The 23,490-nt window shown below is 37.7% G+C and overlaps 1 protein-coding gene across 6 annotated transcripts in view; it reads left to right on the top strand.

Annotated features, from left to right (window-relative positions):
• The window catches only part of SOX5 (SRY-box transcription factor 5), a 995,182-nt gene that overhangs the window by 163,613 nt on the left and 808,079 nt on the right, over nt 1–23,490 (top strand). For 5 of the 6 annotated variants that reach the window (XM_059935452.1, XM_059935454.1, XM_059935450.1 and 2 more), the window contains one exon: nt 5,883–5,959. The exons of the other annotated variant lie outside the window; for it this stretch is intronic. The gene's annotated coding sequence lies outside the window, so the exon portion shown is untranslated. The remainder of the gene's footprint in view (nt 1–5,882; nt 5,960–23,490) is intronic. 6 annotated transcript variants of the gene reach the window in all.

Genomic DNA, 23,490 nt, shown 5'->3' with positions numbered 1-23,490 from the left:
AAGGAACCACAACACATATCTTTTTTTTTTTTTTTTAAACATTCTATTAATTAATTAATTAATTAATTTTTGGCTGTGTTGGGTCTTCGTTTCTGTGCGAGGGCTTTCTCTAGTTGCGGCAAGCGGGGGCCACTCTTCATCGCGGTGCACGGGCCTCTCGCTATCGCGGCCTCTCTTGTTGCGGAGCACAGGCTCCAGACACGCAGGCTCAGTAGTTGTGGCTCACGGGCCTAGTTGCTCCGCGGCATGTGGGATCTTCCCAGACCAGGGCTCGAACCCGTGTCCCCTGCATTGGCAGGCAGACTCTCAACCACTGCGCCACCAGGGAAGCCCCACAACACATATCTTAAGGGTTTAAATTAGGCAAATTACCCTAGTATCTGAGATTTATAGCAATTTAAGATTTTAGATCATGTGTCTTTGGGGCAGACTTCACAAGAGGACACTAGGAAAGATGCTTGAGGCTGGCAGGGGAGTACAAGTGGTCATCTTCCTTACTGACTCTTAAAGAATTGATGTTCTTGGTCCCTTTTGTATGTTGAGTGAGGTAACATGTAACTTTCAATAGTATGGGAAGAAGTGGATCTGATTTGCTTTGAGAAGGTATAAAGATATAAAGGAAAAAAGATTTTTATAGCAATTTGAGTAATTTAAATAGGAAAATAATCTGATAAGATATTGGAATAATTTTGGGGACACATCTAATTGGGTCAAAATTTATCCACTTCTACTCTAATATACAAAGAAAATGGAGCTGTTTCCATAATGTATTCTTGCTCCTGAGTCCCTACCCTACTGTGCAGATTGAAAGATAATAAAAAGTAAACTCAAAAGAGCACAAAATAACTCAGTGTCTTTACTATCAAATCACCTCTTTTTGTTTGTTAGTTTCTCTATTTCCCTGTCCAGGGTAGGGTGGGGTGAGAGGGGCACCTTGGGTGTAAAAATGTAAGGAAGTATCCCTCTCAGGTGGCAACCTTGCACTTACTTGACCCTGAGAGGGATGACTGCTCACATTTTGTGCCCTCCCCTGCCCCTGTCCCCACTAAAGAAACCAACTATGGGGAGTTTGTGTATCATTGCGGCTGGCGCGGTAGTGTGGAGTGTCACATGTATGCATGCTGGCCCTGGGGTTGCCCTCTGTATCCTTCCTGGCATCTTCCCTCGGCCAGGGTCTCTACCTGTGGGGCCCTCTGTCCTTGCTGATGTAATTAGCCCCACCTGGATGTGAGCCTGAGCGCTACTGGCCTACCATTGCCTCAAATACCATTGCCTCAAATACCATTGCCTTGAATTTGAGGTCCCTCTTCCTTTCCCCATCTCAGGGCTTTCCCAGTCTTCCTCTGTGTTGTACGTGTGTGTGTGTGTGTGTGTGTGTGTGTGTGTGTGTTTGTGTGTATGTGTGTGTTTGTGTTGGGACTGGGGAGGATGGAACAGAGTACCGACATTTTGAGGTTCCTTGCACATGCACACAACCCGTGAGGTATAGTAACCAGTTTTAACTCAGTCTATCTGGGCACCTTCCTTCACTAGTGTTTTTTCATTTCTCCCTCACCAGGTTAGATGGGTGTAAGACTTACAACAGGGATTCCCTGAGAGGCCTGTGACCTCTCCCATGCTCTCCCCAACATGTAATGTCCATGAAAGAGGACTGTCAGCCCTTAGGTCCCTTTTATCCACCTGATATTCTCCTGCCCCACCTCCTTGTTGGTTAAATACCAAGATACGGAGAGAGCCTGGCCCCTGCCTCTGAGCTCTGCCTCTCTTCTTTCCCTAGACTTCTCCCCGCTCCCTCCCTAGATACATGCGAGTTCCCATACTGGCTCTATCTGTTTAGGATTCACATTTTGCTTTTGCATTTTCACCAGGAATATTTTGGAAATCTTACAATCACTTTTCACTCTCAAATTCTGTCATTCAAGATTGTTATCTCACTAAGTAAGCTGATTAATAACCCCTATGTTCTGACTAGTAGCTGATCTCCCACCTTGCATTCTGGAGGGTCTACTCTGGGCAGAACCTCCAGGAACTCATAATTGAGATAGAGGGTGCAAGGGGAAGGAGGAATTATCATCACAGCATACCTAAGATGTGTGGGGTAGCACAGGTTAGTCCTTACTGCCCAGCCTGGTTCCTACTGTCAGTTTAGAACACTCTCCCTCCATCATGTATATATCCTGTAGATTCTACCCCACAGGAGGGATTAGGTCTAGTGTCAGCTTCTCCCAAGAGGACCTACCCATTTATAATCTCTTATTGACTAGGAATTTGGGGTGCACATGTTTCCTGAGTTTTCTCCCGTATTCTGCTTATGGAGGATGCAGACATGCAATCCATGCAATTTTAATACAATGTGATCAATTTTATTATATGATTAGGTACAGTATTTTATGGGAGCACAGAGAAGGAGTACCTCATTATGCTTGAGGGTCAAAGAGGGCTTCCCAGAGGAGTGAAGCCCAAGTTAGGGATTAAAGATTAATCATAGTTTTCTAGTTGAACGAGATGGGGATGGGAAGGATATTTTTGAAAGGGCAAATCTCAGAGGAGAGCAGAACCTTATCTGTTTTACTTATCAGTGTGTCCCTATCACCTAGTATAGAACTTGGCACTTAAATATTGAATGTATTAGTGAACTAATGACTTTATCTTGAAGGCCATTGAAACTGGTCATTTCGAGTAGAGGTACAACATGATGAAATTTGTGTTTTATAAAAATAAACATGGCAGCATTGTAGTAAATGAATAAAAAGGGTATGAGACAAGGAGCAATTGTAGTAGCATGTTCTACGAAGACTCCTGAGAGAGATTCTTTTTAAGTGACCCCCAATCTCACTTCAGATACTTAGAGATTCTGTGTCTTCTGCACTGAACATATGGTAGTTTCCCACATATGCCTCAAGAAGGCACAGTCACTGCCTACTTCTACCCTTAAAATGGCCCAAGAAAATTTGGAGATAATTCACAGCATATTTAAGAGTTACCTTCTCAACACTTTCCATATAGGAGGCAGAGAGTTGAGTTTTCCAAATGATCTGCTGAAGAGACAATAATTACATTTTTGTCTTAGTCCATATGGGGTGCTATAACAAAAATACCATAAACTGGGTGGCTTAACACAACAGAAATTTATTTCTCATACTTATGGAGGCTGGGAAGCCCATGATCAAGGCGCCAGCACATTCGGTGTCTGGTGAGAGCCTGCTTCCTAGATGGCTGTCTTTTCGCTGTAACCTCACTTAGTGGAAGGGGATTGGGAGCTCTCTGGGGTCTCTTTGATAAGATAACTAATCCCATTCACGAGGGCTCCACTCTCATGAACTAAGCACCTCCCAAAGACCCCACTTCCTAATATCATCACATTGGGTATTAGGTTTCACCATATGAATTTTGGGAGGACATTCGGTCTTTAGCATATGGCGTAGTACCTTTTTTTCTGTTTCTGGTTCAGAGTGGGTCCATGACTTTTCAGTGTTGGCAACGGTAACTGGTAAATGGGGGTTTCTATGGTTAGTGAAACCTGGCACATAACTGATATTGTTTTCAGAGTGAAAGACTGAAGAGAGGTCAATAAAATACATGCAGAATCCTCAGTTCCTGTGTGTATTAGCTTTCTGTAAGTATATATCAAGTTATCAAAAACGTAGTGGCTTAATACAAGTCCCATTTATTAGTTCACAGGTCAGGAGCCCAGCGTGGTTTGACTAGGTTGTCTGCTCAAGGTGTCACAAGGCTGGCATCAAGATTGGCCAGGCTGAGTTCTTGCCTGTACACTCCTGTACACTCCTGGGGAAAAATCTGCTTCCAAACTTATTCTTATTGGTAGAATTCAGCTCTTTGTGTATAGGACTGAGGTCCCGTTTCCTTGGGGCTATCTGCTAGGGGTTGCCCATAGCTCCTAGAGGCTGTGTGTACTCCTTGCCACGCCGCCGCCTCTATCCTAAAGCCTGCAGTGGTGTATCAGATCCTTCTTATGCTTCAAATCTCCATCATCCTCAGTCTTTGACCTCTAGACCAAGATTTAAAAGGTTTATGTGATGAGGTTAGACCCAGGCAGATAATCTTCCTGTTTTAAAGTCAACTGTGTTAAATAATATAACCTATTCATGGGGGTAAAACCCATCATATTCACAACTCTGGAGATTATGCTGAGGAATATGTTCACAAGTTGGGGGGAATTTGTGGACCATCTTAAAATTCTGCTTACCAAACTGATAGTTGTAAAAAAAAAGTTTGCTTTTTTTTTAAAACAAGGTTACAAACAGCCTCTTGCATACTGCATTTAGGAGATGCAGAAGAAGCATATGATTTAATTAATATTTTGTTTGAAAACCAATGTACCTCTTCAGTTAACTTTCTACTATCTGAACTTGACGGATCTACTATTACTAATCTCTAGAAATTTTACTTGTATGTGACTCATTTACTTCTAAACAGTACTGCTGTTCATATAACCAAAACAAAACATTTCTGCATCTATTACTGGAGGAGGATTTTATTGTTTGTACATGGGAAAATAAAACAACATATAGTATATACATAAGCACCATCAATTCAAAGTGATTTTCACTGTTAAGTGAGAGTTTTGTTACATTCACTTGAGTGATAAGGTGAGATGTCTTTCAAAGCTTTGGGGCCTTCCACATTTAAAGAAGGAAGGTGTGAGAGTTTAACCAACTGTACAGTTAGTCAACTACAGAATTTGAGGGAGCCAGTCCTCTACACAAGACCGCCCTCACTTTTGACACCAAATGCGTGTTTGAGGGGTTTCCAAAACTGCCCTCAGGTTTGAAAATTTGCTAGAAGTACTCACAGAACTCAGTGAAAGCTGTCATATTCATGTTTACAGTTTATTACAGGGAAAAGATCCTGATTAAAATCAGCCAAGGAAAGCAGTTATATAAGGCTGGGGCTGAGGCTAGAAGAACCAACCACAGAGCTTCTATCACCCTGCCCTGTGGAGTCAGAACATGTTATTTTCCCAGCATTGACATGTGACAGTATGCACGGAGCATTGCCAACTAGAGAAGCTCATTGAGCCTTTGGTGGCCAGAGTTTTTACTGGGACTTGATCACATACCGCTCGCGTGGCTGACCGTTAGTCTCTAGCCCCTCCTGGACGTCAGTGTTGGGCTGATACCTTTAGTCTCCAGGTAGTTTTGGAGGCAGAAGTGATACTGCATGACTCAAGGCCCCCATCATAAAATCACATTGTTAGACTATCTTGTGGCCAAAGCCCTCAGGCAAACAAAGACATTCCTGTCAGGCATGACATTTTGAGGTCCTAGAGATTACCTCCCAGTAGCCAAAGGCAAAGGCCAGAGTAAGGTTAGCTCTTCAGAAGGGGAGGGAGGGAAAGAGGAAGGAATACAAAGAGTAGTTATCATTTATTGAGGGCGTACTGTGTATCAGGCAGTGAGCTAAAGCATCGTTTCCTTTGATCCTTTGAACATTATTAGAAAGTTACTAAAATTATCTTTATTTTGAAGACAGTTTGAAATTTAGAGAGATTAGTGGCTTATCCAAAACCATGTAAATTGCCAGTGGTGGAACCAGGATTTGAACATGTATCAGCCTGATTCCATAGTACATGATCTCAAACACTGCACTGTATAGCCTCCACCAGAACCAAAGACAATAAGAATATGTAATGTAATAAGCATTTAGAAACGATTATTTTTGAGAATTGAGTTTTCAGGATAAAGTTGTCATTCAAATGTATAAGAATATGCACTGCTACTTTAATAGTATAGGATATAGAGGAAGAGGGTTGGTAGATAGAATGGTTACTTTATTGAATTCTTACCTTCCAAGTGGATTCCAGACAGCACTGTCTGATTTAATTCATTCAAACACGTTTATGAGTGTGCATTATATCTCAGGTGCTGTGCTGGCCATCGGTGACCCAAAGATGATGATAAATATGTTCCTGCCCACAAGGAGCTAGCGGTCCACTGGGGTATGTAAACTGCTTATTGTATTTTATTTTTAATATTATCTTTGTTTTAAGCAGAATATAGAACACTCAACATGTAAGAAATATCTTGCGTAAAAATTTTGCAAGCATTTGCAACAATTTTTTGGCGGCTGGAGGAGCTAATGCTAAAGAAAGTTGCAATTTGGAGATTGTTGTTCATATAACCAAATCAAATAATTAAAGTCAGGTTCACTCTTTTGCAGATTCCGTAATAATAGGATAGATTAAAAAAGTAAAAAACTACTCTGGAAAAAGCCAAAGCACTGAGATTTGCGTGTTACCTAGGTAGTAAATGATGGCAGATGAAGGAGTAGGAAAGCCACCAGAACACATCACACATAGTAACAATGTACATTTCTTCTTCACACTTAGAACATTGACTACTCTGCTTTTTATTGGTTACTTTAGTGATAGTTTGTTATCTTTCATCATCTCCTTCTTTGATTGCTCCAATTGAGCAAAGTCTATATTGGGATAAAATAAGACTCCTTATTTAGTTAATGTTAATTTTTGGCAAATATGTATTTTATTTAAGTGATTTTATTTAAATTATAGTTTCTAATAGTCTGTGGTTACAATAAACCATGCAGTTTGCTGGGAGTAGTCCTGAAAAATTAAATACAGTAATTGTAGTAAACATAAATAAGAAATATTATATTCTAATGATACTTTATATATTTTATAGGTTACTACAGAGGAATAGAATTAGAAAAAAAATAAATTTAAGTGAACTTGATGTCCAGTAGTTCATACTGATACTCCACAACCATAACAACAATATATTTGGACATATTTATATTAATATGCTATCTAGATTAAGCATTATAACTGCTGAGAGTATAGTTGTGATCATTTAAAAATGTGAGCAAACCAGGAAAGAACATATCCTTTTTCTTGGCAATATGATTTTAATTTTTAAAAGCATTTAATTTCATAAACCATATCCATCACCTTTGCATAGACAAATGTTGTGGCAGTTTTTTGAATGAACCTCTTGGTTCCCTAAAGAAATTATGGATACACTATAAATTTACAAATGAAAGGTCATTTATCAGAGTTATAAATAAGAGTGGTTCCTGTCCTGATGCCCCTGCAAACTTAGAGTGGTTTAATATCTATCAGCTTTTGTGTACAGTTAGTACCGCAAAAGAATATAGATATTGTCATACTTACATGGTGTCAACTTTGGCAAAGTGGTGAGAATGACGTGCAATATTTTTTGAATAGCATGGCATTTTCTTGAATTACTGCTGGCAAGAGAACATAAATCAACCTTAATAATGGATATTCCAAAGATGTTTATTAATCTATTCATTTAATCTAAAACACTCACTCTTGGCATTTATAGGGCCAGTTCAAAGGAAGTGGCAGGTGCTTCTAAACCCCAGAAGTTGCTTTTAGGGGCCCCATAATTATGTCAGCTAAGTCTGGTTGGAACGGAGATCAAAATGCATGAAAATCCTTTCCTCCTAATCTATGCTACAGTTATTTGCTTAACTAAAATATATTTTCTTGTATGTGTGTAATCAAAATTTCAATTTGTTCCACCGTTGATGGAACTTACTACATGGCTCTCTATTTGAATCTTCAGTTTTTAAAATCTGTTCCCCTCCCTCCCTCTCTCTCTGTAAATCCCTCTGTCTGTCTCTCTCTGTCTCCTTCTCTCTGTGTCTCTTTTTTTCTCTCCCTGTCTCTCTCCTGGAAAATAATCCTGCACTGTGTAAACTTTGACTGAAAAGGACTGGAAAACTGACCAAATTCCTGTGTACCAAAATAAGAAATAGCATATGGCACATCATTTTGACTACGCGTAATGAGATTAATGACAGATAGGACGGACAGAAGTAAAGAATACAGAGAGGGGAATTTATAGTAGGTAGGAAAGGTCAGAGAAAGCCAGTGAGCAGTTAAGCTGAAGAAGTCAGCTATGCAAATTTGTGGAGTAAGATGGTATGAATGTGCGTGCATGTATGTGTGTTATTTATTAAAATATAGAGTCTCGGCACAGAACTAACTTCTGGATTAAAATAATATAAACAAGACTCATTTTTTTCTCCATCTCTCGGCTTCCACTAAGGCAGCTTCAGTCTCTGGCTTCATTTGGGAGCAAGATGGTGGCAGTGGCATTGCTTCAGCTATAATATCCTGTCAAGCTTCAGGTCAAACAGGAAAAAGAGAGAATCTCTTTCCCAGAAGCCCTATCAAAGTCTGTTTGTACTAATTTGCTTTGATTAGATCACAGAATAATACTGTGTGTCTCTCTTGGAGCAGGAGTCAGCTTCATCATTTTCCATGAACTAAGCATTAGGATTGTATCCCAGAGGAAAATGGGGTACTGTTGACAGAAAGAGGGTTCACGGATGCTAGGTAGCAAAGAAGAAGATTTGCTGAAGGAAAAATTACAATGGGTATATACACATGACATTTTATATATAATTCCAGAAACCTATAGATTTCATAGCAATCCATGGATTTTAGGTTAAGAAGCTCTAAAAGTGACATTGAATCAATGCCTTCTGGAACCAAAAAAAAAAAAAAACCCGAAGAAAACCCAGCATTGATAGCCACAGCCATGTAAGAAAATTAGTTGTTACTGGCATTGTTTCTTGAATAAAGAGACAGAATATTCTCATTTTGTTTATACTCAATCCTTAACTAGTTGTTTAAATGATGTTATCAAATTAAGAATGAAAAAGAAGTTATATTTTCTTATTAGCTAAAGTGGAAATGTAGTAGTTCAGCCTGAAGCTATTTCTTTAACTATTATTTTGTGTAAGGGAAAGAGGAAAAATCTTTTATTCAAGGTAAGAACTTTATACTGCCAATGTTAGAAGACTTCCATTGGGAAAAAAAAGAACCTTTTCAATGTTGGTTCAACAATTTATTGCTATGGGAGCCTGTGTTTATATGTATCCCAGATCCCTTCAATTTAGTCAGTTCCTTTGAAAAATATTAATCAGGTCTATGGAAGTAATTTGTAAAGGATATTTTTTTTTTGATAATGACCCAAAATACCTTATGAATGGCTGATTTTTTTCTTTTTAGCAATATTTTTTGGAATGTCTTGGTGAGGTATCAGTTATTTTCTTAAAAATTATTTTAATTGAAATACCTAGAGAGAATTGGTAGAAAATATAGGTAGGTCAATCATAGGAAATACCAATACTTTAAAAATGCCTGCATAGTGATTGTGTATTTTTCATTAATATTGGGAAGAAAACAACTTTGTAAGAATGTGGAGACTAAAGTAGCAACCGCCCAGATGGCAGTCATAATTATGCTTTATTTTTACACAGATTTCTCAGTTTATTGACAAGAAAAAGGGGTTAGCCTCGGATTTTAAATTGCTTCCCTAAGCACTAAGAGTTTTTCTTCTTAAGTGAATCAAAATACCACTCAAAAATAGAAAAGAATCCCGTGATCACCAGATAATTTTAAGAGAATAAACATGTTAAGGGAAGAAAACTTAACCATCTCATCTCTTCACAGAAGCAAAACCCTTTGAAGTTTTAACACTCTTCTTCATGAATGGATAAGTTTTCAACCAGAATCTTCTATTTATGACTGCAGTGAATTGTCACTTCTCCTTGTTAAATTTAATACTCTCAGTTGTGAAAAAGTACATTATATTTTCCCCTACTAATTAATGCCAGTGAAATACAGCTGTTTTGCAGGGGGCCCAGTTTTCAAAACATTTTTACAGAGGCCACAGTGTATCTGGCTTTCCAGATGAGCATATGTTCTTTTTAAAAACCTTCTCCTGGGGCTTCCCTGGTGGCGCAGTGATTGGGAGTCCGCCTGCCAATGCAGGGGACATGGGTTCGAGCCCTGGTCCGGGAGGATCCCACATGCTGTGGAGCAGCTGGGCCCATGCGCCACAACTACTGAGCCTGTGCTCTGGAGCCCACGAGCCACAACTACTGAATCCCGTGCGCCTAGAGCCCGTGCTCTGCAACAAGAGAGGCCACTGCAGTGAGAGGCCCGTGCACTGCAGCGAAGAGTAGCCCCCGCTCACCCCAGCTAGAGGAAGCCCCCCGTGTAGCAACAAAGACCCAACGCAAACAAAAATAAATAAATAAATAAAATAAATTAAAAAAAAAAAAAACCTTCTCCTGAAAACCTCAGTTGACCATCAGTTCTTATTTCAATTGAGAAGTTTGTAGATCTGTTATCACTCTCTCTGTGTATGGTTTTTGTTTTGTTTTGCTTTCTAGATTACAACCTATCTTTACACAGTGTCAATTGTCTGTGAACAGGAAACAGCCGGTAGTTCATTCATTGAAAACTAGTTTATAGATTTTCTTGCTATATATTTGTCTCTGTTTTTCAGATTCAGTTTTAATTTTAACCAAGATAGGGGGTTGCTTCTCCCCATAGTAATATTAGTCATTAATAGAGTTTGGAGAAGTGAGTTTTTTAATGAACAGACATTTTTATATATAAGAAAAATGTTGTTATTCTTCCATTTTGGCTGAAACAAATCAATGGTTATTTTTAGGGCTGTGAGTTAAGACAGGAAGAAAGTATAACTCCAGTAATCCTTTCTAAAGACAGAAGATAGAGAAGCAAAATACTGTTAAGAGAAATTCAAACTGTATTTTTCTTACATGATGTCCAGTTCAGCTGTGTAGGTGTGAAGTTTCAGATAAGATTAAATACTTTTACAGATGTGAACAGTCAAAACATTCCACATTATTTATTTTAGGGGCTTTGTAGGGAGAAAGAATAGATTTAATCCAAGACTCTAAAGCATAGATTTCTGAAGACTGTGTGTCTGAAGGGGATGAGCTAGGGGGTAAACAAAGGGAGAAAATCCACATACATATCTGAGTTTCACTTTAGGACTCTTGATAGCTTTTGTCACTGATAGGGATTTTTCTCCTAGTTAAATAGGAGTCAAAGAGATAAAGCAGGTAATCTACATACTCTTTCTCAGGTTTTCTCAAAGTGCCTGCAGATGAAAACACGTCACACGACTGGTCAGTTAGGGCCTACAGTGTTCTCTGTTTGTTTTAATTCCATTCTTTACTGAGAAGGAAATAAAAGAAATCTTGAAATTCTTGAATAAAAGAAATCTTGGTGACAGACTTGGGTTCTTGCCACATTTTCAGCTCACTTCATGGATGGCTCTCTACTTCAGGGAAAGTTAATATTTTCCAGAGATGTTCCATAGGTGTTCTAAATCATACTACAGACACCTGCTCCTTTATATGGATATGTTATCCGCCTAGGATGAATCAGAGATTTTTTTTTTTTTTTTTTAGTGTGCTTCCTTTCAAAACCCTCATTAATCTCAGTGTGCAGAATTTAGGGGGAAAGTTGTGTTTTGCTAGTTGACACTGTTTAATGTAAATGATTTATGATTGTTCCTTATGTATACACAATAGGCACTTTATAAATTGGATTGTTCTAGGAGTAACACGATACATAAATGTTATTGCTATAAATTCTGAAGTTGGCTATATATTTTTGTATCATGTAACCAGCTGACTTATAAACGCTGACTATTCCAACCTGCACTTTCTACTCAATATTGTAAGTGGTGACTTAGGTAAGTAAGCCTTGCCTAGATATACACGGAGGCACTCAAACTGCACAAGATCAGGACACCCTGGCACCTCTGCATCGCGGCTTCTGGCTATCTTCCAGGGGTGTTGGCAGAAAGAAGAAGGAGTGAGAGGGGAAAGTGAAACTGTATCTAGCAAAAAAATGAACCTAAATTTTTACTAATTTTTGCCCAGTGAAGTCAAGAAAACAAGTGATAGAGAAAAGGGGAAAAAGCAGAGCAAACAGGAGAAAATAACTAGTAGAACCAATTCAGAAAAATATAGTTAGATACCATTTCACAGGTAAATTTTCATTATTTAAATAATATTAAGTAAAGATAAAGGTAAGAATAGAATAGCAGCTCTGTAAGTGTATGTATATACTTTTGTAACAATGTATTTATATGATATATTATTTTCAGTGTGCAATAGAAATAATAATATTTACTTACATTTTTTTGCATTTATGTGAGGAATGGAGTTTTACACATCACCTGGTTCTGCTGGTGGATCAGGACATTTTATTATATGTATAATGCTGTTATACTAATAGCCTTCATTTTTCACCTTGATGACTTACTGTGATTTTCTTTCTGAGATCCTAAAGAATTTGAAAACAATCTCTGAATAATTGGTCATATTAGATCCAAGTAATTGCTAAATACCAAAGTCATCTAAAATGCTGAGTTAGAAGGAAAGAGTAACACTCATATAACTGACCAGCCAGATTCACGGCAATTTTCTGCTACTCCTGGTATTAACTCTTTACCTGATCACACAGTCCTAGCATCAAGGCTGATTTGAATTGTTCTACGCCCTAATTTGTGTAAAGAAGAACTGGGCTGTGAAGAATTCTATTGTGTTTATAATGTCTATTCTGACAGTGATTTTATAGTCCATTTCATAGGCTAAGTGTTTCAGTTGATTCCCTTTCCTCATGCCCTCGTAAGTATTAATGTCTACACAATTGATCTGGTTACCCGTGAAGTCAGTCCAAATCAGCTGTTACAGTGGCTGAAAATACAAGATCAGTAATTTTAAAACCTAGAGGTTCCTGTCCTGCTCAAAAGGACTAACTCTCATCAGGCAATTACCAAGTGAAAAGATTATGAGACTTGAAACCACTGTGTGTGTGTGTGGGTGTGTGTGACTTGTAATAACAAACATTATTTATTTGATTGTTACCGAGAAGGAAACATCCTGATGTGTTCCTTTATAATCTCTTAATATACTTCTAATTATCATACTTTCTGGAGGTATCCTGGTACATGCATGGGAAAGAGTATACATATGCATATATCTCTATATTTGTAGCCACTATAGTCAAAACTACTTATTTGCCTAGCTGGCTTAGCTGCAAAGCTGACTTACCCCTACCCACCCACTAGCAAACTCCCTGGGGAAATAGGGCAAAAAGGTCAAATAGAAGCAGTAAAGCCAATGATCTTTTACAAAAGAAGTTCTTTAAGAAGTTCTCAGTGCCACTGTTCACCTTCTGGAAGGGAGATCACTTCATTCCCTGCCCATCCCTGTGTCATCAGCAGTAGCTTTGGATTCATTGTAGAGGAAGAAAGCCGTTTCTACCTTGCTGCTGCCATATATATACTCAGGTAAGCCCAGACTGAAATCTCAGAGAGACTGCTGTACCAGACTAGACTATGGAAGGATTCTGTTGCTGACAGAAGGCTTTATAAACCTAAGTTCATTTATCCTGTAGAATTTTAGCCACCATTTAAAATTCTGCTTTTTCTTACAGGAGCTTAAACTTAAATGCAAGACCTCCTGATTTAAATATACACACACATAAAATCAGAAAAAGCCCCATCACTTTTTGTAAGTTACAGAATTCTTATAATAACTATCATTTACCGAGGACTTTCTTTTGCCAGGTTTTATTCTTGGCCTTTGCATGTAGTATCTAATTTAAGCTTCCTAAGTGCCTCGTGAAGTAGGTACTATTATTATACCCATTTTTCAGCTGAGGGAGTCGAGAGCGAGAGAAATTGAGTAACTTGCTGTGACTCAACAGCTAGTAAGAGGTGGCGCCAGTTTTCAAACCCAGGCCGAGTGACCCCATGGCTGAAGCACACACTCTACTAGGTTGATTTGTAAGCAATATGCAGTGGTTTGTGCATGAAAAGAATGCAGTGGGACCATCATTTAGTAGGAAATAAAATTTGAGTGTTTTTCCTTGTACTAATGGTCACTATATCTCTCTCAGACACTGTTGTTACCAATGGCATATCTTATTTGAGACAGCCGGTCAAAACGAGTCTAATAGTTTATGGCCATAGAAGAGAAAGGAATGTATTGATTCATATGAGGATCTGCCCCTAAGACCTTGCTTTCACTGTTACCGCAGTAAACAGGGAGCTAATGAACCGTAGATGTTAGTGTGTCATCAGTGTCTTGCAGTTCTGTCATCCTGGGTAGCCACCATCAAGAAGGACAGAGTGCCCTCTATGAATATGTATTTAGTACTAGATATGGCAATTTATTCTTTTGAAAAGCACTTTATCATTTTGGTTTTGATAAATATACAAGCAATAATCAGTAGTTAGGAGTTTCAGTCTAAAATGGATGCCATTATTAGTGATTTAACAACTTTTCCTGTGAATTCCATGTGTGTCCCCAAGACTGGATCATGCTACCCAGTGCTACATGTATTCAGCTTTTAGAAAAGCTCGCTTTAAAAACCTCTTATGCTATGAACCCTTTGGTTCTCAGAAAGACAGTAGTCACTAATTTCCAAATTCTGAATATGTAAAATAAAGTATTCGCACAAAAAACCTAGGAGACTGCATAGGTCAGAACATTTGTTTAAACTAATATAGAACTAGCTTTTTCAGTTCCAGCTCCCTTTTTCCTATCTATTTGCCTTGCTAATAAGGCCTTACTCATTCCTGTTCAGTTGCCTTATGTCACGATACCTCTTCATTTTGGATTTTTTCATTATGATTTGAGCAGACCCTCCTAGCTACATAGAGAACTTCCATGATAAGAATAAAACATAAAGGCTGTTCAATAAATAAGGATGATGACAATAGTGAAATTTAACCCAAATTGGGCAAAATAGCAGCACAGAATTCTATTACATTTTGAAATTCAGTCTTTACAGATATTTTTCTCTGCCTGAAACATGTGTGCCAGTTCTGTTTATATAAGGGAATAGTGACATCATGTGTGTGCTAGACTAATTGCCTCTGTAATTAACCTATTTGAGAAGGAAGTTACATAGAAATAAAATATCATTGACCACTGAAAGAGGCAATTTTGTCTTAAAGCAAACCTCTAACTTCACCAAAGGGCGTGGACAAAAGGATTCTGTCTCTATCCCTTCTTATTTTTTCAGCATCTCCCTTCCTTCCTCCTTCTCTTCTATTCTTTTCTTCTCTTCCTTCTTTTTCTTGTCTCCCTACAATTCCACTAGTCCTCTCCATTTTTCACTCCACTACCTTCATTTTCCATATTGGAAGGTAAAGATCTAGTGTTATTATGAGTGAAGATTCTATTTTTAAAGTAGAATTGAGGAAAGATGTAAATGTGGTAAAAAGAGATAGTCTTTTTGTTTCAGTGCTATTCAGATGTCTTTTTTGGTCAAGGGTAGGATATGCATAGAATCATTTTGGTGTCTTTGAGACTGAGGACAAAAATCTTAGCCTTCTTTTTATCCCTTGATCAAATATATTAATTAAAATTTAGAAAAGGGTCTGGGAGCATGGCAAAAGCAGAGTTTCTTTTGACTCTTAAAACCAGAAGAAATTATTGGGAAAGAGTGCAGTTTTGGGGGTCAGAATTATTCATATCTGACCCCAAATATATGGCTAAGGAAGAACAAGAAGAGCATTTTTTCCCAAAGTGCTCTTTTCAACAGTTTAAAAGGTAATATATTAATATGTCACCAAGGCATTTGAGAAAACAGTGGGAGTCAACAAGACCAAGAGGCATGTAGGAGAAATTAGTGAAAAGCGTCCTATTGCTTATGTCCTAACTTACCCATGAAATCCCTGCAAGACCCCATTGTCAGAGCTTCACCCAGCCCTGGCCTCATGCATAATATAATGCATTATATAATGAGTGCTGAGCACGGAATAGTCGAAATAGAAATGTTTAGGGGTTCCAGACCACAGTGGACTTGGGTTTCTCAACTTCCAAGATAATCTTTCCGTGCCTCAATTTCTTTATCTGTGTTGTAGGGATAAAAATTCCTCTTTTATAAGATAATTGTGGGACTTTAGTGAAGAAACATTCATGTAATACGATGTGTTGTGCCTATAAATAAATGCTTAATGAACAGTAGCTAATATTTCAGATAACATTTCATAAAGCAAAATGATTTGGATACTAAGCAGTTTATTGTAAGAGAATTTAATCTTACCTGGTGGAGCTATTCCTCAAATGGATTTGCTGAGTGACTTATCCTTGCATTTTTCTAATCTTTACTGTAGTAACCTTTCACTTCTATTGATAATTTATATTAGCAATAACTGGATTACAATTCTTGGAAGATGGTGCAAAGATATTTTTAGAAAGTATTATCCCTTGGGGAAAATATGAAGCAAAGAGGAGAAAGAAACACTGCAGAGAGAGTTTTCCTGTGCGTCACTTCTGTGATTAATCCTGTAATCCCTAATGATGTCAGGTTGCAAAAGAGGCTCCTTATAAGTAAAAGGAAACCCTTAGCTCTACAAAAATGGTCATTTGGTCATGGCTATATTTTGGCAATTGTGCTAATTAAATACAGTATCTATGATCATTGGGGTGTCCACCAGTTTTACAATAAGAGCTGTCTTATTGGTGATCTTCAATAAGATAGGGAATTACGTGAATCAGAAATCCAGAAAACCAACCTCAGAAGATTCAGATTCATTCCCTACTTATTATCACAACATGATTCACTCACCCATTCAACGGATATTTATTGGGAACACATTATATGCCACCTACTGTGTCCGTCTTGAGAATACATTCATGAACAAATTAGACAAGGCACAAGTCCTCACAGATTTTACAGCCTGACAGAGAAGGTACAGAAAAAACCCAAGTAATTACAGTAAAATATGTAAGTCTTATAATAGAGGAAATTTTTTGATCTTTTAGCCAGACTCAGTTGTGAATTTCTAAGTGTGGGTGGTGGAGGTAGTGATATTCCTTCATCCTTTGAATTTCAATCGCATTTTATATGTGGCTCCACTTGGAAATACCTTCCCCATGTATTCTAGTTACTTACAACCGTGGCATCTCTTCTAGACTGCAGCAGGTTCCTTAGGAACCAGGCAGGAGATGTGGGACTGTCCTCAGCATCTTTCAGAGAACATACCCTTGTGCACTGCATAGAGTAGGCACTAAATAAACGCAGTTAAGCAAGCGAATGAAGCGAAGAAAAAGTCTTAGAGGTTTACTTTCATTATCCTTTTCGTTTTAAATTCTTGAATATTTCACTTTGAAATTTCTTCTTCTTCGTGTTAATGGTGGTTAGAAGGAGGTAAATAACCAACTGAAAGTCATTATCTCTCCTTTAATTCCTCCCTCTCACCTACTATTCTCTCAAAATTTAGTCCACAGCAGTCACCTCTGGAAGAAGTTAATTATTCATTTGTAAGACTTTCAAAGTTTGCTGTGCAGAAGTCTGACTTTAGTTGGTTGCCACATGCAAATAATAATGGAAGAAGCATCTATTATTTGTGGTCTGGCACATATGGGGATGTCACGAACACGATCAACCTTTTTTCTATCACTGGACCTGGCAAGAGACTCAATGTTAGGTAAATTAGTATCTAGTTTTAAAAAGTCAGAACTCTTCCTTGGTTCTGAGAAAGAGAGAAGCTTTAACCAGGTTCAGTATTCATTTGCCATTGCTCAGGTGAAAGCACTCTAAAAAAATAAAGCTGAATTCTGACAGCTTTTAAAAAGTAGGGAAATAATCAGCTCTCATACAGAAATCCAACCCATAGCTTAAGAAAATTCAGTATTAAAAATGATAAAGGAAGGATTTTGGCAAAAAGACGGAAGCCCTTGCATATTCTTCTGGAAGGAACGGAGCTTCACTGAGATTGAGAGACCTGAGAGCTTGGGGTGTAATTTAGTGAGCTGACAGGAGGAGTGAAGTATCTCCTCAATATCTGTGTTTGGCAGGAGACATGAATACATACATCAGGAAACAATGTTTAAGTGTTTTATTTCCTTATTTCAGCCTGTCAAACTGTCAGTATAGTTAATGGCCACCAAGAGAGAAAGAGAGAGAGAGGGAGGAGGAGGAACAGAGTGAAACAAAGGTACTATGGAATCTGAAAAGAAAGAAACCAGGAAAGCATTTGCATGTTTCTATGGCACAATGGTCAGTCAGACGAAAATAGCTCACCGTATTCATCTCTCTACTAAAGCCAGATGTGCTGGTTCCCTACCTACAGTCCCCGAGCCCTTTTCGTGCTTTCCTCTGTGTCCTACATAATTGCTTCACTTAACTTTGACTTCTATGACTCCTTTCACTGAAGTCTAGATTGATTATCAATACTTTAGGGATCATTTTATGTTATACTGGTAGTATCTAATTTTGCTCAGTTTTTCAAGTTTACTATCGTTTGTATTGTTTATAAAATCTGGTATTAAGGTTGTTTATGCAAAAATATTCATTCTTGTCTAAAAACATCCCTTCTGAAATACTTTTGAGTGGTTTATAATCCACAAAGAATAAGTTGGAACTGATTTGAACCTGCTGTATCTTTCTTTAAAAAAAAACCGAAACACTTAAAGTGAAATACCGAAATTAGACGGTCTTAGGACTGTCTAAAATACAGAACTATTTTAAATTTCTACAAGAATCTTAGTACAGCCAAGGGATTTTTATTTTATAAAAGAGAAGTATTTATATTGGATCACTTTTATACTGGAAATAAGTTATTTTTCCACAGAAATGGAAAAGCCTCTTATCATTCACATCTACGTCAAAATGAATTTAAAGTCTTGGAGTTCACACCAAAGATGAATACTTTTCATAATGAACACTTTTAGTTGCCTTATAAACTGGAAGCATTTACTTTGGAGAAAAAGCAATGTTTTTTTTTTTAAACATCTTTACTGGAGTATAATTGCTTTACAATGTTGTGTTAGTTTCTGCTGTATAACAAGGTGAATCAGCTATACATATGCATATATCCCCATATCTCCTCCCTCTTGTGTCTCCCTCCCACTCTCCCTATCCCACCCCTCTAGGTGGACACAAAGCACCGAGCTGATCTCCCTGTGCTATGTGGCTGCATCCCACTAGCTATCGGTTTTGCATTTGGTAGTGTATATATGTACATGCCACTCCCTCACTTCATTCCAGCTTACCCTTTCCCCTCCCCCGTGTCCTCAAGTCCATTCTCTAGTAGGTCTGCGTCTTTATTCCCGTCCTGCCCCTAGGTTCTTCATGACCTTTTTTTTTTTTTCAGATTCCATATATATGTGTTAGCATACGGTATTTGTTCTTCTCTTTCTGACTTACTTCACTCTGTATGACAGACGCTAGGTCCATCCACCTCACTACAAGTAACTCAATTTCATTTCTTTTTATGGCTGAGTAATATTGCATTGTATATAGGTGCCACGTCTTATTTATCCATTCATCTGTCGATGGACACTTATGTTGCTTCCATGTCCTGGCTATTGTAAATAGAGCTGCAGTGAACATTGTGGTACATGACTCTTTTTGAAGTGTGGTTTTCTCAGGGTATATGCCCAGTAGTGTGATTGCTGGGTCATATGGTAGTTCTATTTTTAGTTTTCTGAGGTACCACCATACTGTTCTCCATAGTGGCTGTTTCAATTTACATTCCCACCAACAGTGCAAGAGGGTTCCCTTTTCTCCACACCCTCTCCAGCATTTATTGTTTGTAGGTTTTTTGATGATGGCCATTCTGACTGGTGTGAGTTGATACCTCATTGTAGTTTTGATTTGCATTTCTCTAATGATTAGTGATGTTGAGCATCCTTTCATGTGTTTGTTGGCAATCTGTGTATCTTCTTTGGAGAAATGTCTATTTAGGTCTTCTGCCCATTTTTGGATTGGGTTGTTTGTTTTGTTGATATTGAGCTGCATGAGCTGCTTGTATGTTTTGGAGATTAATCCTTTGTCATTTGCTTCATTTGCAAATATTTTCTCCCATTCTGAGGGCTGTCTTTTCATCTTGTTTATGGTTTCCTTTGCTGTGCAAAAGCTTTGAAGTTTCATTAGGTCCCATTTGTTTATTTTTGTTTTTATTTCCATTTCTCTAAGAGGTGGGTCAAAAAGGATCTTGCTGTGATTTATGTCATAGAGTATTCTGCCTATGTTTTCCTCTAAGAGTTTTCTAGTGTCTGGCCTTACATTTAGGTCTTTAATCCATTTTGAGTTTACTTTTGTGTATGGTGTTAGGGAGTGTTCTAATTTCATTCTTTTACATGTAGCTGTCCAGTTTTCCCAGCATCACTTATTGAAGAGGCTGTCTTTTCTCCATTGTATATTCTTGCCTCCTTTATCAATGATAAGGTGGCCATATGTGTGTGGGTTTATCTCTGGGCTTTCTATCCTGTTCCATTGATCTATATTTCTGTTTTTGTGCCAGTGCCATACTGTTTTGATTACTGTAGCTTTGTAGTATAGTCTGAAGTCAGGGAGCCTGATTCCTCCAGTTCCGTTTTTCTTTCTCAAGATTGCTTCGGCTGTTCGGGGTCTTCTGTGTTTCCAAACAAATTATTCAATTTTTTGTTCTAGGTCTGTGAAAAATGCCATTGGTAGTTTGACAGGGATTGCACTGAATCTGTAGATTGCTTTGGGTAGTATAGTCATTTTCACAATGTTGATACTTCCAATCCAAGAACATGGTGTATGTCTCCATCTGTTTGTATCATCTTTAATTTCTTTCATCAGTGTCTTATAGTTTTCTGCATACAGGTCTTTTGTCTCCTTAGGTAGGTTTATTCCCAGGTATTTTATTCCTCTTGTTGCAGTGGTAAATGGGAGTGTTTCCTTATTTTCTCTTTCAGATTTTTCATCATTAGTGTATAGGAATGCAAGAGATTTCTGTGCATTAATTTTGTATCCTGCTACTTGACCAAATTCATTGATTAGCTCTAGTAGTTTTCTGGTGGCATCTTTAGGATTCTCTATGTATAGTATCATGTCATCTGCAAACAGTGACAGTTTTACTTCTTCTTTTCCGGTTTGGATTCCTTTTATTGCTTTTTCTTCTTTGATTGCTGTGGCTAAAACTTTGAAAACTATGTTGAATGATAGTGGTGAAAGTGGGCAACCTTGTCTTGTTCCTGATCTTAGTGGAAATGGTTTCAGTTTTTCACCATTGAGAACGATGTTGGCTGTGGGTTTGTCATATATGGCCATTATTATGTTGAGGTAAGTTCCCTCTATGCCTACTTTTTGGAGGGTTTTTATCATAAACGGGTGTTGAATTTTGTCAAGCTTTTTCTGCATCTATTGAGATGATCATATGGTTTTTCTCCTTCAATTTGTTTATCACATTGATTGATTTGCGTATACTGAAGAATCCTTGCATCCCTGGGATAAACCCCACTTGATCATGGTGTATGACCCTTTTAATCTGATGTTGGATTCTGTTTGCTAGTATTTTGTTGAGGATTTTTGCATCTGTGTTCATCAGTGATATTGGCCTGTAGTTTTCTTTCTTTGTAACATCTTTGTCAAGTTTTGGTATCAGGGTGATGGTGGCCTTGTAGAATGAGTTTGGGAGTGTTCCTCCCTCTGCTATATTTTGGAAGAATTTGAGAAGGGTAGGTGTTAACTCTTCTCTAAATGTTTTATACAATTCGCTTGTGAAGCCATCTGGTCGTGGGCTTTTGTTTGTTGGAAGATCTTTAATCGCAGTCTCAATTTCAGTGCTTGTGATTGGTCTGTTTATGTTTTCTATTTCTTCCTGGTTCAGTCTCAGAAGGTTGTGCTTTTCTAAGAATTTGTCCATTTCTTCCAGGTTGTCCATTTTATTGGCATAGTGTTGCTTGTAGTAATCTCTCATGATCCTTTGTATTTCTGCAGTGTCAGTTGTTACTTCTCCCTTTTCATTTCTGATTCTCTTGATTTGAGTCTTCTCCCTTTTTTTCTTGATGAGTCTGGCTAATGGTTTATCAATTTTGTTTATCTTCTCTAAGAACCAGCTTTTAGTTTTATTGATGTTTGCTATTATTTCCTTCATTTCTTTTTCATTTATTTCTGATCTGATCTTTATGATTTCTTTCCTTCTGCTAACTGTGGGTTTTTGTTGCTCTTCTTTTTCTAATTGCTTTATGTTTAAGGTTAGATTGTTTATTTGAGATGTTTCTTGTTTCTTGAGGTAGGAATGTATTGCTATAAACTTCCCTCTTAGAACTGTTTTGCTGCATCCCATAGGTTTTGGGTCATCGTGTTTTCATTGTCATTTGTTTCTAGGTAATTTTTAATTTCCTCTTTGATTTCTTCAGTGATCTCTTGCTTATTTAGTAGTGTGTTGTTTAACCTCCATATGTTTGTATTTTTTACAGTTTTTTTTCCTGTAATTGATATCTAGTCTCATAGCATTGTGGTGAGAAAAGATACTTGATACGATTTCAATTCTCTTAAATTTACCAAGGCTTAATTTGTGACCCAAGGTATGATCTATCCTGGAGAATATTCCATGAGCACTTGAAAAGAAAGTGTAATCTTCTTTTTTTGGATGGAATGTCCTATAAATATCAACTAAGTCCATCTTGTTTAATGTATCATTGAAAGCTTGTGTTTCCTTATTTATTTTCATTTTGGATGATCTGTCCATTGGTGAAAGTGGGGTGTTAAAGTCCCCTACTATGATTGTATTACTGTCGATTTCCCCTTTTATGGCTGTTAGTATTTCCCTTATGTATTGAGGTGCTCCTATGTTGGGTGCATAAATAATTACAATTGTTATATCTTCTTCTTGGATTGATCCCTTGATCATTATGTAGTGTCCTTCTTTATCTCTTGTAATAGTCTTTATTTTAAAGTCTCTTTTGTCTGATATGAGAATTGCTACTCCAGGTTTCTTTTGATTTCCAGTTGCATGGAACATCTTTTTCCATCCCCTCACTTTCAGTCTGTATGTGTCCCTAGGTCTGAAGTGGGTCTCTTGTGGACAGCATATGTACGGGTCTTGTTTTTGTAGCCATTCAGCCAGTCTATGAGTCTATGTCTTTTGGTTGGAGCATTTAATCCATTTACATTTAAGGCAATTATCGATATGTATGTTCCTATTACTATTTTCTTAATTGTTTTGGGTTTGTTATTGTAGGTCTTTTCCTTCTCTTGTGTTTCCTGCCTAGAGAAGTTCCTTTAGCATTTGTTGTAGAGCTGGTTTGGTGGTGCTGACTTCTCTCATCTTTTGCTTGTCTGTAAAGCTTTTGATTTGCCACTCCCTTCTGGCTTGCAGAGTTTCTGCTAAAAGATCAGCTGTTAACCCTATGGGGATTCCCTTGTATGTTAATTGTTGCTTTTCCCTTGCTGCTTTTAATATTTTTTCTTTGTACTTAATATTTGATAGTTTGATTAATATGTGTCTTGGCGTGTTTCTCCTTGGATTTATCCTATATGGGACTCTCACATTTGCTGGGCTTCATTGACTATTTCCTTACCCATATTAGGGACGTTTTCAACTATAATCTTTCCAAACATTTTCTCAGTCCCTTTCTTTTTCTCTTCTTCTTCTAGGACCCCTATAATTCGAACGTTGGTGTGTTTAAAGTTGTCCCACAGGTTTCTGAGAATGTCCTCAATGCTTTTCATTCTATTTTCTTTATTCTGCTCTGCAGTAGTTATTTCCACTATTTTATCTTCCAGGTCACTTATCCGTTCTCCTGCCTCAGTTATTCTGCTATGGATTCCATCTAGAGAATTTTACTTCCATTTATTGTGTTGTTCATCACTGTTTGTTTGCTCTTTAGTTCTTCTAGGTCCTTGTTAAACGTTTCTTGTATTTTCTCCAT

Source organism: Balaenoptera ricei, chromosome 10 (assembly GCF_028023285.1).
Source record: "Balaenoptera ricei isolate mBalRic1 chromosome 10, mBalRic1.hap2, whole genome shotgun sequence".
NCBI lineage: Eukaryota > Metazoa > Chordata > Mammalia > Artiodactyla > Balaenopteridae > Balaenoptera > Balaenoptera ricei.
The sequence above is the reverse complement of the archived record's forward strand: the minus strand, read 5'-3'. Positions and strand labels throughout refer to the sequence as shown.